Raw genomic sequence first — 17,873 nt, 5'->3', positions numbered from 1 at the left:
CCATGAGCTAACATCCAAGACAAGTCCTTTTGTTTATTTGTCAGTTCCTTGTGACTGACATTTTTCCACACTACCTTACAATCCTTCTCAGACAGACCTCCCACACATTCCACTGTTTCTCTCTGCTCCAACACTTTCATCACCTTCTTACTATCATTCCATTCAGTCACACATTCCAGATTATTTTTCCTGACACACCGCCCTATTCTCTGATAGAACCAAGGAACCTCAAAACTTACAGGTACCCTTAAGTCCCTTTCCATTAGCTTATATTTCAACAACACATTACCAGCCAAATACCTTACCATGCACCCAAACACACATTCCTTCTTACTTACAGCGAGACAAAAACTGACATACTTCACAGCCAGGAACACTTCCACATTCATCATTCCTTTCCCACCATGCATTCTGCTTTTCACCACCTTCCCACGACTCAATTTCTCCATCCTTGAATTCCATAAGAAAACAAAGATCTGCCTGATAATTCTTGCCAGACACCTATCCGGTGGAGGAAACACATAATTAACATAAAGCAAAATAGGAATTATAACAGCTTTAATAACCAGAATCCTTCCCTCAATCGATAAAGTCCTTAAAGACCAGAAGTTTATTTTATTCCCCACCCTCCCCAAAACCCTCTCCCAACTTTCTTTCCCATACAAATCATTATCAAACACCACCCCAAGCACTTCCACACCACCCTCTCTCACAGGCCACTCGCACAACCCACTCTCTCCCCACCCCTCAAAAAATTTACAACCACTCTTCCCAACATTAAGCTTAAACCCACTCATTAAACAGAAACACTCAATCAATAACTTAGCACGCCTTACCCCTGCCATTGACTTACATACAACAGTAACATCATCCATGTAACCAATCACTCGCATATCCTTCCCATGACTACCAGGTATTTCTATACCCCGCATCACCTTATCTCTCCTAATCATCCCCAACAAAGGCTCAATCATACAAATAAAAAGAATTGGCGACAGGGGACACCCCTGCCGCACTCCAGATTTTATACTCACCTCCCTACTCAGAAAACCATTGACCTGAATCTTACTATAAATGTCCCTATACAAACATTCAATCCACTTCACCATTCTGTCCGGCACATTCATCCTCCTCAAAACCCTAAACAATAAATCATGCACCACCCTATCATACGCTTTTTCAAAATCCACCGTAACAACAGCCACACCTTGCTTCCTAGTTTTACAGTCCCACAATACATCCCTCAGACCTAACAGACATTCAGAAATCCTACGGTCAGGCACTGCACACATTTGCTCCTCACCTACCATACAATCAATCACATCCTTTAACCTATTCGCAATAACTTTAGCAATAATTTTGTAATCACAATTCAAGAGCGCTATAGGCCTCCAATTTTTAAGATCCCTCTTATCCCCTTTTTTAAACAATAACACAGTCACACTCTCACTCATACTTTTAGATAACTTCCCTCTCCTAAGTACTTCCTTACACACCTCCCATACATAATCCCCTAACATATCCCAAAACACAAGATAAAATTCCACAGGCAATCCATCACTCCCTGCCACCTTTCCTTTCTTCATCCCATTCACAGCATCCTCCACCTCACTCTTCCTCACATCCTCTTCCATAAAGAACCCATCAATTTCATCCAAACGCTTATCCACATATCCCAAACATTCCTCCTCTAGAGTCACGTCCCGCTCCTTCTCCGTGAATAAATCAGAATAAAACTTCCACACTTCCTCTAACACCTCATCCTTACCAAAGACCTCTACCCCATCATTCTTAAAAACACTCATCATCTCAGTTTTTTTACTGAATGCCTTTTTAAAGAAAAATTTGCTACATTTCTCATCCTTCTCTTTCACTTCAACCCTAGCCTGTGCAATAATCTTCCTTCCATTCCTCTCCAGACACTCATTCACACTTCCACGAGCTTCCTCAATCTCCTTCTCAACACTCATCCCCAAACGCCTCAATTCATACAAATACTCTAACCTTCTTTGCCATCTCTCATACTCTTCTCTATCTTTCCTCCCTTTCTCACACCCTTTTTTAATAAAAAACCTTTTAGTCTCTAACTTCACCCACTCCCACCACTCAACCACACTATAAAATGCATCCTTCCTCAACACCCATCCATCAAAACGCTCCCTATATTCTTGTAATACACATTCATTATCCAATAAAGACACATTCAACTTCCAAACACCCTTTCCATACTCACTTAGACCACCACCTTTTACCACACACTCAATCCAGGCATGATCCGTGAACGGTAACCTCCTCCGTCTGAAATTAGAAACAGACATTAGTTTTGAGACAAAAATGAAATCAATACGCGAACTTGTATTGTTAGAAAAATATGTATAACCGATAGTACCATCATTATGGGCAACAAAGGAATCCTTTAACCCAAATAAATTTACAATCTCTTTAAGCTGCTTACTAGTACTGTCTAAACCAGACCCACCACCCACCGTAGTACTACTCCTATCCCCCTCTGTTATTATACAATTGAAATCCCCTATAAGGAACACATCATCCCTCCCACTCAAAAAGAAATATAATTTCTCAAACACCTCCCCTCTTTCCTTCCTCCCAGTTGGAGCATAAACATTAATTACTTTATATGTGAAACCCCTGAAAATAAAATGCACTAATAATACCCTACCCGGAACAATATGGACAACTTTTTTAACAACAAACTCATTACTTTTGAACAAAATCCCCACCCCCGAATTACGTTCCATTGAACCAGACCATACCGATTGCCCATAAGGCCAGGAGATATTTGGCTCCCCATCCAAGCAGCACTCCTGGAGACCTAAAACATCAAAAGAATATCCAGAAAGTAAATCAAAAATGGCGGATCTCCTTTCTAAAGATCTAATACTGCGGACATTTAGAGAACCAATTGTTAAACTCATTCAAACATTTGAAGGAAAAAAAGGAAATACAAAATCAAGCATTATCAAAAGGAGGCCTAGCCTTTCCCCGACCTCTACCCTTATTTTTTGCCTCCCCTTCCTTAAACTTAAGAGTCTTTGTCAATTTTTTGACCTGACATTCCTCCAAATAACCTGTGCCCAGGGAGGATAAAGAGGAGTCAGAATCAATCTGACATGACGACCCTCCACCTGCCTCCTCCCTTCCCGGGCTAGGAAAGTCCTCAATCCTTTGACTCTGAGGAGTCGGACAGTCATCCTCCGATTCTTCCACCGGCATCTTTCTCTTCAAGGATTCTTTGTCCACAGTCATCTCCTCTGGGGGATCAGAGGCCTCCGAAACAGATGCCTCCGAAACAGACTCCGCCTTCTCCCCCTCTGCCACCAAAGCATCCGGAACAGACCTAGAAATGGAAGGAAAAACAGGGGCAGACTCTGCTTCACTGGTCAGCACGCTAACCTCTGCATCGCCTGCCCTGGCAGCATTGGAGTCCTCAGGAACTGTCCCACCTCGAAGAGCCATTGCATATGATCGGGGTGCCCCGGACTGGTAAGTGGGGCAACTCCTAGCCAGGTGATCCGAAGAACCACAGAAATGACACTTGCGTTTCTCGGGACAGTCTGCAGTGCGGTGATCAGGCTTGTGGCAGTTCCTGCAAACTTGCCCGGTTGTACAGTTCTCTCTGGTATGACCAAAGCAAAAACAGTCCCGGCAAAAACTTGGCATCCCCGGGTAGTGCAGAAACCCCCTGTTGTTCCCTATCGCAAAGTTCTGCGGGGGGTGACAAAAACCTTCAGCACCACCCTCGGGGGCAGGCCTAAACTCCACCCAAAAACGTCTCATGCCTGTGAAAGTCCCCAGGATGTTATTTTTCCTCTCCGCACCAGAAACAGACACACAATACCTTCTTAGAAAGGTCTGGATCTCCTCATCCCGCACAAAAGGGTTGTACATATGCACTACCACTGGAATTTTCTTAGGCCGAGCCTCGCAGGAAATGAATCGGATCCCTTGTAGGTCAGGGTGAGAAGCATTCTCCTTACTCCGGTAGAGACAGGTACGGAGATCATCCAGGTTGTAGAAGGTCACGTCAAAGAATCCTTGGCTGGGAAAGACCTGGACACAGAAGATGGAAGCATGCGGCATCCTCAGCACTCCCTCCACGACCTTCTGCTGGACATGCAAAATCCCGTAGGCACTCCTCTTTTCCTCCTCGATAAACAGCCGTACTGTATTAGGAGCGTTCGGCGCATTAGCCATCCTCTCCGGCAGACCCGTCCTCCGATGATCACCTTCCCGTTATCCTGGGACTAAGCCCTCTCCCCAATAGCAGCAGGTGGGTGAAGCCCAGGCAATAAACCTGGGCGATCCCACAAGGCCGAGGAGAGGGGTACCCGAATACCTTAGGGCAAGACACTTGATCTTAGCCAAAAGGCCGAGAAGCGATAACCGTGAAAGGGGCGGGCCCAACAAGGTCCCCTTCATGGGCACTATCACTGCTTGCTGTCAGGGAGGCTGCCAGACAATTTTCCATGCACACTCTGGGCTGGGGGGCAGTCAACCACCAGTACACACAGCAGAACCTAAACCCATACCATTATTGCTAAGCAGCAAGACAGGGGCCCATTGCACTCCCACGGGGCCTTTTTAAATGCAATCCATAACCCGGATTTGCCAGGAACCCTTCTTACTCCTCCTACTTGCATGTGACACTGGGCTTAGGATCTGCATAGGAAACACACACACAAGCACACACCTACCTTTGTTGCCTGCAGATGCCTCCTTGGCTGTCCCCAAACGGTATCAAACCAACACCCACGGGAAGCTGTAAGCATAGAGGACATGCCTGCACCCCATTGGACTTACCTGTGTGGGTTAAATCCGGGTTATTTGACAACCTATGGCGGTGATGGTTCTGCTCAGGCAGAGCAGTGCTGATGCTCCTCATAAAGCTGTCGCTGCTGTGAAGGTTCTAGGTGACATCACAAATCCCTTTGGTTACATACACAACAAAGCTGGGTTGTTGTTGTTTACACTCTGCAAGGCCTGTGGAAGTGAGTGACATCATAGCACTGTAGTTCTGAGGGTTCAAGATGGATGCAACAATCTCCTGTTGCTTCTATGAAGGCCGTAATAGACGACATCACCAAACAGCTCCATAGTCACATACACAGCAAAGGAGAGATGTTGTTTACACCTAGTGATGTCAGTGGTATTGAGTGACATCACAGCACAGTGCTAAGGCTCCTGGGCCTGGACACAGCAGCGGCTGCAATATCTCAACGGAGAATACGTTTATATCTATGTGTGTGTGTGCGCATATATATATATATATATATATATATATATATATATATATATATATATTCTCCGCCGAAATCACTTTTAAACCCATTTCCACCTTTTTTTCCCTTCTCTTCCTCTTACTTTTTTTTCACGTTTTTTTACGTTTTTCTCCTTTTCGCCTCTTTTCTGGGCGTATTATTCTTCTTTTTCTTCTTTTTTTTCGTCTAATGCATACCCCATCAGTGCAGCAATGCTTATTCAATACCGCCAGCAGATGGAGACACTGGGGGATAATTTTCTAAGGATTTATACTGATTTTTCCTGTCTGAATTTGTCGCACAGAAAGTTGCAGGCCAAATATGTGTGACATTTCTGCGACTTTAGCTTCTAGAGCATTTTTACAACATTATACATAGGTGCTGAATACATAAAAAGCGACTGTTCAGCGACAGACAAGTCGCATCGGCTGAAAGTAGGCCAGAATGTCAGTCCATGTTGGAGCAGGTTTAGATACAGTCTAAAGCATAGATCTCAAAGTCTGTGCACAGAATTTAGCAAGGGCCTCGCACCTTCTGATGCATCAGGTAGGTGCACAATAGCATAGCCTAACCCTCTGTACTTTGGTCTATATTGATGCGGGACATAGACAGCCAGCTGATGACCAATCCATTAGTGCAATGGATGGCTGGAAGCATTTGTCTTTGCCTTTGCAATACCACAGAAGCAATGCATGGTCAATGTACAGCAATGACACACCTGTGTGAACAGCCAGGAGACCCCCCCCCCCCCATGTTATGTTACATAGTTACATAGTTAGTACGGTCGAAAAAAGACATATGTCCATCACGTTCAACCAGGGAATTAAGGGGTAGGGGTGTGGCGCGATATTGGGGAAGGGATGAGATTTTATATTTCTTCATAAGCATTAATCTTATTTTGTCAATTAGGAACATTCAGCACCCACCCGCTATCAAGGCAGCTGCCTATCATGTCATGCCCTACCTGCACAGGTGTGCTGGCTACTCAAATGATCCAATTAAGGAGGCCATTTAGTCAGCAGCAGCAGAAGTCCTGTGCCTGGACGCTCCAACAGGGGCCAGACACAAGCAGAAGCAGAAGCAGCAGAAGCAGCAGCAGCACCACCTTTTGTTTATTGGCTGCAGCAGCAGCAAGGCCCACAGGGCTGGCTAGCTGGCTAGCCAGCAAGCAGGTAGCAATGAAAGTAGGAATCTTTCTTTTTAACCCTGTAAGGGGGTGGTGCACTGTACCCGAAGATACTGCCATATCGGGTCAATGCATAGGGCGACGGAAGCAAGCTTCGAAATCGGCCCCCGTTCTCAAAAATCCATTTAATATATGGTCCCCAGATAGGGGACGTATCAGATATTAAACTGATAAGAACAGATACTACACTTGATCTTAGCCAAAAGGCCGAGAAGCGATAACCGTGAAAGGGGCGGGCCCAACAAGGTCCCCTTCATGGGCACTATCACTGCTTGCTGTCAGGGAGGCTGCCAGACAATTTTCCATGCACACTCTGGGCTGGGGGGCAGTCAACCACCAGTACACACAGCAGAACCTAAACCCATACCATTATTGCTAAGCAGCAAGACAGGGGCCCATTGCACTCCCACGGGGCCTTTTTAAATGCAATCCATAACCCGGATTTGCCAGGAACCCTTCTTACTCCTCCTACTTGCATGTGACACTGGGCTTAGGATCTGCATAGGAAACACACACACAAGCACACACCTACCTTTGTTGCCTGCAGATGCCTCCTTGGCTGTCCCCAAACGGTATCAAACCAACACCCACGGGAAGCTGTAAGCATAGAGGACATGCCTGCACCCCATTGGACTTACCTGTGTGGGTTAAATCCGGGTTATTTGACAACCTATGGCGGTGATGGTTCTGCTCAGGCAGAGCAGTGCTGATGCTCCTCATAAAGCTGTCGCTGCTGTGAAGGTTCTAGGTGACATCACAAATCCCTTTGGTTACATACACAACAAAGCTGGGTTGTTGTTGTTTACACTCTGCAAGGCCTGTGGAAGTGAGTGACATCATAGCACTGTAGTTCTGAGGGTTCAAGATGGATGCAACAATCTCCTGTTGCTTCTATGAAGGCCGTAATAGACGACATCACCAAACAGCTCCATAGTCACATACACAGCAAAGGAGAGATGTTGTTTACACCTAGTGATGTCAGTGGTATTGAGTGACATCACAGCACAGTGCTAAGGCTCCTGGGCCTGGACACAGCAGCGGCTGCAATATCTCAACGGAGAATACGTTTATATCTATGTGTGTGTGTGCGCATATATATATATATATATATATATATATATATATATATATATATATATATTCTCCGCCGAAATCACTTTTAAACCCATTTCCACCTTTTTTTCCCTTCTCTTCCTCTTACTTTTTTTTCACGTTTTTTTACGTTTTTCTCCTTTTCGCCTCTTTTCTGGGTGTATTATTCTTCTTTTTCTTCTTTTTTTTCGTCTAATGCATACCCCATCAGTGCAGCAATGCTTATTCAATACCGCCAGCAGATGGAGACACTGGGGGATAATTTTCTAAGGATTTATACTGATTTTTCCTGTCTGAATTTGTCGCACAGAAAGTTGCAGGCCAAATATGTGTGACATTTCTGCGACTTTAGCTTCTAGAGCATTTTTACAACATTATACATAGGTGCTGAATACATAAAAAGCGACTGTTCAGCGACAGACAAGTCGCATCGGCTGAAAGTAGGCCAGAATGTCAGTCCATGTTGGAGCAGGTTTAGATACAGTCTAAAGCATAGATCTCAAAGTCTGTGCACAGAATTTAGCAAGGGCCTCGCACCTTCTGATGCATCAGGTAGGTGCACAATAGCATAGCCTAACCCTCTGTACTTTGGTCTATATTGATGCGGGACATAGACAGCCAGCTGATGACCAATCCATTAGTGCAATGGATGGCTGGAAGCATTTGTCTTTGCCTTTGCAATACCACAGAAGCAATGCATGGTCAATGTACAGCAATGACACACCTGTGTGAACAGCCAGGAGACCCCCCCCCCCCATGTTATGTTACATAGTTACATAGTTAGTACGGTCGAAAAAAGACATATGTCCATCACGTTCAACCAGGGAATTAAGGGGTAGGGGTGTGGCGCGATATTGGGGAAGGGATGAGATTTTATATTTCTTCATAAGCATTAATCTTATTTTGTCAATTAGGAACATTCAGCACCCACCCGCTATCAAGGCAGCTGCCTATCATGTCATGCCCTACCTGCACAGGTGTGCTGGCTACTCAAATGATCCAATTAAGGAGGCCATTTAGTCAGCAGCAGCAGAAGTCCTGTGCCTGGACGCTCCAACAGGGGCCAGACACAAGCAGAAGCAGAAGCAGCAGAAGCAGCAGCAGCACCACCTTTTGTTTATTGGCTGCAGCAGCAGCAAGGCCCACAGGGCTGGCTAGCTGGCTAGCCAGCAAGCAGGTAGCAATGAAAGTAGGAATCTTTCTTTTTAACCCTGTAAGGGGGTGGTGCACTGTACCCGAAGATACTGCCATATCGGGTCAATGCATAGGGCGACGGAAGCAAGCTTCGAAATCGGCCCCCGTTCTCAAAAATCCATTTAATATATGGTCCCCAGATAGGGGACGTATCAGATATTAAACTGATAAGAACAGATTTTTGATTGAAAGAGCTTTATTTTCCGTTCAGTCATTACAAGTCGTACAATAAATTACAGTCACACAAAGCATGATAGTACAATACACAGCAAAGGTTCCCTAAGCTATACATCGCACACCATGCTACTCTAACATTCAGCTCAATCCTGCAATATAAAGGCACAAGAGATCAAACAAAAACCAAATAATACAATCTGTGATCGGGGTAGGGGTGTGGGCGACTATGTGGGGGTAGGGAGGGGGCGGATCACAGGGCCAAACTGTTGGGCTGTATCTTCAGGGAGACATGGGAGAAGGAGAGGGGTCTTCACTCCTCTTCTTCCTCATCAACGGCCGAGCTGTCCAAGATGGAATAGTCTCTAAGCAGGTTCTTGATGAACCTGCGGCAGTCCCGGACGGACATGTTTTCCCTGTTGATCACGAGGCGGTTCCTGGCAAGCCACACTGCGTCCTTAAAACAGTTCATAAGGCGCCAGGCCTCCTGGATGGCCTCCACGTCGTGGGTCCCAGGGAACAGGCCGTAAAGCACCGAATGGTACGATAGGCAGCTCCTGGGCACTGAGTCTCTGAGTTCCTGTTCTAGGGCGTCCAACAGACCCTGTGCAAAGGGGCACTGCCAAAACACGTGGAAAGATGTTTCCTCCACGTAGGGGCAACGGGGGCAGTACCGGGTCTTGCACAGGTTGCGGGCATGCATGAATGACCTGAGAGAGAGACCTCCCATGACGGCCATCCACGACAAGTCCTTGTGTCCATTGGTAAGCCGCTTTGAGGCCACATTGTTCCAAACTGTCTCTGCAGTGGCTGCGGGGAGTCCCGGAACCAGCTCGGTCGAGTCCTTAGCTCGGATGAGCTTGTGGATTGTCTTTGGCTTCCATAGGTCTGGTTTCAGTCCTTCCAGCTGGTGCTCCCTCACAAACCGGACAACATCCCCATAGAACCAGGGAGTGTTCCAGTTGTAAGGGATGGAGCTGTCCCACTTGTCCCAGCCCAGCTGTCTCCAGAGGGGCATGAGAAGCAAGCGAGACATGGACCTGCCCGCTGAGCCAGTCTTTTCTACAAGAGTCCGCTGCACCGTGACACATGCAAAGGAGGCCCTCAGCAGAGCGGGGATGTCGGGTATTCCCTTCCCACCCCTGCGGGGTTCCTTGTACATCACGGTCCTCTTGACTCTGTCCATTTTGCCCCAGACGAAGCCAAACACTGTCCGGGTGATGGCCTTGCAAACGGTGGTATGGGGAGGCCAGGCCTGTGCGGTATATTGGAGCACAGGCAAAACTTCACTCCGCAGGACAAGTGCCTTGCCTTCCATCGTGAGCTTTCTGGAGCTCCACAGTCCGATCTTCGAGTTTATCCTTCCTAGTCGGTCTTGCCAAGACTTAAGGGCCGCTCCTTCCTTCCCGAACCAGACTCCAAGAATTTGAATGAAGTCCGGCTTAACGGCAAAGGGGAAGGGGGCGGGAGAAGCCAGGTGCCATTCCCCGAAGAGCATGGCCTCCGACTTCCCGCAGTTGACTTTTGCCCCCGAAGCTCTGCCGAAGTCCTCGCAGGTCTGGACGAGTGCAGTCACCGAACGCTGGTCAGCGCAGAAGACGGTCACGTCGTCCATGTAGAGCGAGCACTTGACCTCGTGGCGATCTGGTCCTGGTGCGGTGATCCCTCTGATCTCTCCATTCTGCCGGATAGTCTCAGCGAAGAGCTCTATAACACAAACAAAAAGGAGAGGTGAAAGAGGGCAGCCTTGTCTAACCCCTGAAAGAATGGAAAAGGGGTCAGTCTTCCAGCCGTTCACCAACACCGTGCTGTAAATGTCAAAATACATAACGTTAACAAAAGAGCAAAACATCTTCCCCAGACCCAGCCTGCGCAAAACCCTGTCCATGAATGCGTGGGAGACACGGTCGAACGCCTTCTCCTGATCTAAGCTGACCAGGGCGGCGCGGCCCCCGCGGTCCTGGATGTAATGGACCGTGTCTCTCACAAGGGCAAGGCTGTCGGCAATCCTGCGGCCAGGAATGCTGCAGGTCTGGTCCGGATGGACGATCTGCCCCATGACAGGTTTCAGCCTGTTGGCCAGCACCTTGGCGAGGATCTTGTAGTCCACGTTCAGGAGAGAGATGGGACGCCAGTTTTTCAGGTCACATCTCTCCCCCTTCCGCTTATACAAGATCGTGATCATCCCTTCCCTCAACGACGGAGGCATTCTGCCCCCCACCACCATCTCCTCGTACACCTCCAACAGGTCCGGACAGATCAGGTCACCCAGCGCTACGTAGAGCTCGGCCGGGAGACCGTCACTGCCCGGGGTCCTGCCGGGCTTAAAGGATTTAGCGGCAGAGAGCAGCTCCCCCACCGTCAAGGGATCGTCCATTGCCGCCGCACCTGCGGGATCAACAACGTTAGTGACACCTGACAGGAACCTCTCGGCGGCTTCGGGGTCGGATGACTTGGGGGCGTAGAGGTTGCTGTAGAAGTCGTGGACGACCCCCATCACTTCCTCCTTGCCGCTCCTCATGTGTCCGGTCTCATCTCGTAGCTCAGTCAGGGGCGTGTGGCCGGCATGGAGCTTCCTGAAAAAGAAAGAGTTACATTTCTCACCCTTCTCCAGGTTCTCCACCTTGGAACGAAAGACGATTCGCTTGGATTCCTCCTCAAAGTGCCTTTTCAAGCTCTTTTTGGTCTCCTCCAGCTCCTCCCTGACGTCCCAGCCACACTGGAGCAGGTCCTGCAGGGACCGCAGCTCGCGCTGCAGTTTCCTCAAGTCCCACTTCTTCGCACACGCCTGTTGTCTGCCTTTTGCCTGAAAGAAACAACGGAATTCGACTTTAACATATTCCCACCAATCGCTGATGCACTTGAACAGGCATTTGTCATTTCGCCATACAAGGTAAGCATCCCTAAGTTCCTCCATGACCTCCCTCTGCTCCAACAGGGCACAATTCAACTTCCAGGAGCCCGGGCCAGGTGGGAATCCATGGCCCAGAGTCCCCCGGAATCGAATGGCCCTGTGGTCAGAGAAGAAGCAGGGGACCATAGAGTACGACACCTTTCTGACTGCTCTCGAAGTGAAGATGAAGTCTATCCGAGAACGGAGCGAGCCATCGGGACGGCTCCACGTATAGTTTACGGAGCCGTTCCCGATGGACCCGACAACGTCCTGCAAGGATGCCTCCGTCACCATCTCAATCAGCAGTTTAGACGTCACGTCCAGGTTGGCGGATGTGCCAGAACTGCGCCCTTCCACCTCAATGGGGCAGTTGAAGTCACCACCCAACACTACTGCCCTAGTGGTGGCGAGTTCAGCCCGCAGGGCCTGGAGAACCTCCAGTCGGACATCCCTCTCAGGGGAGGCATACACGTTGATGAGCCGCACGGGCTCACCCGCCCAGGAACCGTCTGCGACAAGAAGTCTGCCACAGACGAGCTCCCGGACGGAATCAAGTGCAAAGTTACCTCCCCTGATCAGGATGGCCACCCCCGCAGACCTATTGTCGCCCCCACCAGACCAGTAGGAAGGGCCGTGAGGCCACTGCCTGGCCAGATGGTTGTAAGACCTAGAAGCAGACAAAGCACATTCCTGCAACATGTAAACATCACACCTCTGGGAATCTAAGAACGTAAGAACAGTCTGAAATCTGAACCAAGCTCTAATACTCCTCACATTAATGCAGAAGATGTTGAGATCAGCCATGGGAATAAAAAGAGAGGTTAGTTCTGATACTAGTTACCAGTCTGGTCGGACGGGTCCTCTTCTCTGGCGCCTGTCGGCTCCTGTGGCTTCTCGTAGCGCCCTTCCAAGAACTCGTCGTAGACCGTGTTGGACGGAGTGTCCAGGATTTTCTTAACCTCTGGGTCCTGCAGCAGCTCCTCCATAGATTGAGCTTGGACTGGCTCTGCTTGGACCTGCTCCACTTGGGCCTGCTCCATCACCTCCTCTCCTTCTGAAGCCTCAAGGCTCTCGCAGACCTGCTCCATCTCCTCCTCCTCATCTGAAGCTTGAGGGGTCTCGCAGGTCTCGATTATCTTTCTTTTGTGGGACTCTTCTGATACGTTGTCCCTTCCTTTCCTCTTCCTCTGTATGGTACCTGGGGGAGGAAGCACAGGAAAGTCCTCCGAAGGGCGGGCACCAGCAGCTGGAGGGGGGTTAGGTGCTGCTGGGCCAGGAGAGAAAGGAGGCTGGGTGGGGCGGGGGGCAGGAGAGAGTGCCCGGGCAGGGGAGGACGGGGCAGGGGTGGGCCGGGCAGGGGAGGACGGGGCAGGGGTGGGCCGGGCAGGGGAGGACGGGGCAGGGGTGGGCCGGGGTGGGGTACGGGGGGCAGGGGTGGGCCGGGGTGGGGTACGGGGGGCAGGGGTGGGGCGGGATGGGGCAGGAGGGGCGGGGGTGGGACGGGATGGGGCAGGAGGGGCAGGGGTGGGACGGGATGGGGCAGGAGGGGCAGGGGTGGGACGGGATGGGGCAGGGGTGGGACGGGATGGGGCAGGGGTGGGGCGGGATGGGGCAGGAGATGGGGCGGGAGGGGCAGGGGATGGGGCGGGAGGGGCAGGGGAGGGGCGGGACGGGGCAGGGGTGGTGGCTTTCGCCTTCTTACCCTCCTTGGTCGGCTTGGCCATCCGTGGTGTTGGCTCCGGAGCTGGGGCTGGCTTCGGTGCTCTCGCTGCCACAGATGCCCATGTTCTCTCCCTCTGGGGGCAGTCCTTGTAGCTGTGGGCTGCCAGTCCGCAGAGGTTGCAGGTCTTGCTCTTGGGGCAGTCCTTGGTCGTGTGACCTGTCACACGGCAATACCTGCAGGCATCCTCCGTACAGTCCTTGCCCTCGTGGCCCATCTTGCCACATCTCCTGCAGGTCTGCGGCATGTCCGGGTAGAAGATAAGTCCTGTGGAGTTGCCCAAGGAAAATGTCGTTGGCAGGTGCTGTAGTCCGTCTGGAGAAGCAGGGTTCTTGTTGAGTCTGACGACCACAGACCACTTGCAGGTCCAGTATCCGAGTGAGTTCAGGATGCGGGTGGGCTCCCTCACCACGGTGCAGAAGCGCTTCAGGAAGGTCGAGATGTCCGTGCCTGGGGTGTGTGGGTTCCGCATTGAGACCGTCACCCGCCTCTCCTCTCTTTGAATAAGGCAGTTGCCCACAAAGCGAGAGAAAGGGGATTCGGGACTCGCCGCTTTCACCACCTCCCAGTATCTTCTACAGGTCCCAATGGTGGCAAAGGTGATGTAGAAGATTCCCGAAAAGAAGGTTGCTATTCCCAGGGTGTCAGCCGTGGGGAAGCCTTGATCCGCCAGCATCTTCTTGCAGAACACGTCGTGGGACATGTCCGGCACCCTTCCGTCCACGGGCTTGAGCTTCAAGGCAACAGTCTGCCTCATCCAGGGCTCCAGGGTTGGAGCTTCCAGGTTAGGAATTCTGCCGCCCTTCTGCCTTGCCGTGGTGGAGGTTGAAGCTTGCTGTGGTTGGGGCTGGACCTCCAGGCCTTGCCCTGCAGCCTCCTGGGTGGACTTGCTGGTTGAGGCCATGGCTTCTTCCAGCAGGCTCTTTTCCGCTTCCTTGCTTGCTTGTGGAGAGAGGCTTCGCAAAGTCTTCTTTCCCGGGTGGGAGGAGCTATGCAGATCCGGTCCCGGTGGGAGGAGCTATGCAAATCCTTCTCCAGAGGCAGCGAGTTTCTTCGAAAAGATTCTGCGCCGCCTTCCTCTTCGCCGCTGTTCCGGAATTCACCGCCGATTCCCTTCTTCCAGGTTCTTCGTCGGCTTCTTCCGGAGCTGCAGTCTTCAAGATCTTCTCCTTCTTCAGATGTTCCGAGGCAGGCAGGAGACGATCTTCAGGTGGTATGCTCTAGAGAAATGCGGTTCTAATAAGAACGAAAAGTACTGCAATCGTACTACGCAAAATCTCTACCACAATGCTTGGAGTTCTTCAGACCGTAGCGATCATGGTATCTCCCCTGCCAGGTAAGTATCCCCTACTGATAAGAACAGATTTTTTTTTTTTTTTTTTTATCTAAAGCCGAGGAACGTGCTTTCGATTCACCCAAAGTGCAAGAAAAAGTGCAAACGTGTTACACTAAAAAAAACGTGCACAAAGGATGCGGTCTATCGCAAGCCCTTCTCCGATAGGAGAGAGGCCCCCCAACAAACCTTACCCTTCGCCTCCGGACCAAAAGGTACCTGCGAGGTTCCAGGTTCGATGTCCCTTTTCGCCGAAGCTACTAGGGGACCACAAATGCTCCCGGCATCCCCCTTGGCGTTAGCCAAGGTATCTGCCCGCAGAGCCGATTACGGTAGGTACCCTGCCAAAGCAGGAGTACCCGGGGTGTTTGCAGGGAGGTGCGGAACCTAATGGCCACACACACCTCCCCTAGACCGCCAGGAGGGACACCCAGAAGGGCTACCGCATCCTGACAAATCCTGTGAACACACAACACGCAAAAAGTGACACAGTGAGACAAAAAAGAAATAAATAAGTGAATGTGTGCAGATATACTGCCCGGACATCCGGCCGGATCTATAAAAATTTCTCTGATCCTAGCCAGAAGGCCGGGAATCAAGAGGTGAGTGCCACAAGGTGAAGAGATTATGGTGCCCGTGCTTCAACTCAGTGAGTCTATTCTCCCAGTGAGTTTCGGCACCTCGGGGTCACCACTCCCCGAGGCACAAAAGTACCTCGGCTCTAGACCCTCTCAGCCTCATGGCGAGACCCGGAGGGAACAGGTCACATCGGGGCAGCCGTCGAGCTGATTCCTCAGAACCAGCCCCGGAAAGCCCTGGTACACCTGCATCCTCCATGCAGCACCCATCCCCACCAGCATTAAACTGATAAGAACAGATACTACACTTGATCTTAGCCAAAAGGCCGAGAAGCGATAACCGTGAAAGGGGCGGGCCCAACAAGGTCCCCTTCATGGGCACTATCACTGCTTGCTGTCAGGGAGGCTGCCAGACAATTTTCCATGCACACTCTGGGCTGGGGGGCAGTCAACCACCAGTACACACAGCAGAACCTAAACCCATACCATTATTGCTAAGCAGCAAGACAGGGGCCCATTGCACTCCCACGGGGCCTTTTTAAATGCAATCCATAACCCGGATTTGCCAGGAACCCTTCTTACTCCTCCTACTTGCATGTGACACTGGGCTTAGGATCTGCATAGGAAACACACACACAAGCACACACCTACCTTTGTTGCCTGCAGATGCCTCCTTGGCTGTCCCCAAACGGTATCAAACCAACACCCACGGGAAGCTGTAAGCATAGAGGACATGCCTGCACCCCATTGGACTTACCTGTGTGGGTTAAATCCGGGTTATTTGACAACCTATGGCGGTGATGGTTCTGCTCAGGCAGAGCAGTGCTGATGCTCCTCATAAAGCTGTCGCTGCTGTGAAGGTTCTAGGTGACATCACAAATCCCTTTGGTTACATACACAACAAAGCTGGGTTGTTGTTGTTTACACTCTGCAAGGCCTGTGGAAGTGAGTGACATCATAGCACTGTAGTTCTGAGGGTTCAAGATGGATGCAACAATCTCCTGTTGCTTCTATGAAGGCCGTAATAGACGACATCACCAAACAGCTCCATAGTCACATACACAGCAAAGGAGAGATGTTGTTTACACCTAGTGATGTCAGTGGTATTGAGTGACATCACAGCACAGTGCTAAGGCTCCTGGGCCTGGACACAGCAGCGGCTGCAATATCTCAACGGAGAATACGTTTATATCTATGTGTGTGTGTGCGCATATATATATATATATATATATATATATATATATATATATTTCTCCGCCGAAATCACTTTTAAACCCATTTCCACCTTTTTTTCCCTTCTCTTCCTCTTACTTTTTTTTCACGTTTTTTTACGTTTTTCTCCTTTTCGCCTCTTTTCTGGGCGTATTATTCTTCTTTTTCTTCTTTTTTTTCGTCTAATGCATACCCCATCAGTGCAGCAATGCTTATTCAATACCGCCAGCAGATGGAGACACTGGGGGATAATTTTCTAAGGATTTATACTGATTTTTCCTGTCTGAATTTGTCGCACAGAAAGTTGCAGGCCAAATATGTGTGACATTTCTGCGACTTTAGCTTCTAGAGCATTTTTACAACATTATACATAGGTGCTGAATATATAAAAAGCGACTGTTCAGCGACAGACAAGTCGCATCGGCTGAAAGTAGGCCAGAATGTCAGTCCATGTTGGAGCAGGTTTAGATACAGTCTAAAGCATAGATCTCAAAGTCTGTGCACAGAATTTAGCAAGGGCCTCGCACCTTCTGATGCATCAGGTAGGTGCACAATAGCATAGCCTAACCCTCTGTACTTTGGTCTATATTGATGCGGGACATAGACAGCCAGCTGATGACCAATCCATTAGTGCAATGGATGGCTGGAAGCATTTGTCTTTGCCTTTGCAATACCACAGAAGCAATGCATGGTCAATGTACAGCAATGACACACCTGTGTGAACAGCCAGGAGACCCCCCCCCCCCCCCATGTTATGTTACATAGTTACATAGTTAGTACGGTCGAAAAAAGACATATGTCCATCACGTTCAACCAGGGAATTAAGGGGTAGGGGTGTGGCGCGATATTGGGGAAGGGATGAGATTTTATATTTCTTCATAAGCATTAATCTTATTTTGTCAATTAGGAACATTCAGCACCCACCCGCTATCAAGGCAGCTGCCTATCATGTCATGCCCTACCTGCACAGGTGTGCTGGCTACTCAAATGATCCAATTAAGGAGGCCATTTAGTCAGCAGCAGCAGAAGTCCTGTGCCTGGACGCTCCAACAGGGGCCAGACACAAGCAGAAGCAGAAGCAGCAGAAGCAGCAGCAGCACCACCTTTTGTTTATTGGCTGCAGCAGCAGCAAGGCCCACAGGGCTGGCTAGCTGGCTAGCCAGCAAGCAGGTAGCAATGAAAGTAGGAATCTTTCTTTTTAACCCTGTAAGG

General features: G+C 49.8%; 1 non-coding gene and 2 pseudogenes across 1 annotated transcript; all 3 read right to left on the bottom strand.

Annotated features, from left to right (window-relative positions):
* Positions 1-6,493: 6,493 nt before the first annotated feature.
* Positions 6,494-6,684, bottom strand: LOC130306136 (U2 spliceosomal RNA). Its single transcript, XR_008855530.1, has one exon. It is a non-coding gene; the product is annotated as a U2 spliceosomal RNA (small nuclear RNA).
* Positions 6,685-8,776: 2,092 nt separating this feature from the next.
* LOC130306148 (U2 spliceosomal RNA) lies at positions 8,777-8,949 on the bottom strand (annotated as a pseudogene).
* Positions 8,950-15,628: 6,679 nt separating this feature from the next.
* LOC130306150 (U2 spliceosomal RNA) lies at positions 15,629-15,787 on the bottom strand (annotated as a pseudogene).
* Positions 15,788-17,873: the final 2,086 nt, after the last annotated feature.

The sequence above is a fragment of the Hyla sarda genome, unplaced genomic scaffold, assembly GCF_029499605.1.
Source record: "Hyla sarda isolate aHylSar1 unplaced genomic scaffold, aHylSar1.hap1 scaffold_1356, whole genome shotgun sequence".
Lineage (NCBI taxonomy): Eukaryota > Metazoa > Chordata > Amphibia > Anura > Hylidae > Hyla > Hyla sarda.
The sequence above is the reverse complement of the archived record's forward strand: the minus strand, read 5'-3'. Positions and strand labels throughout refer to the sequence as shown.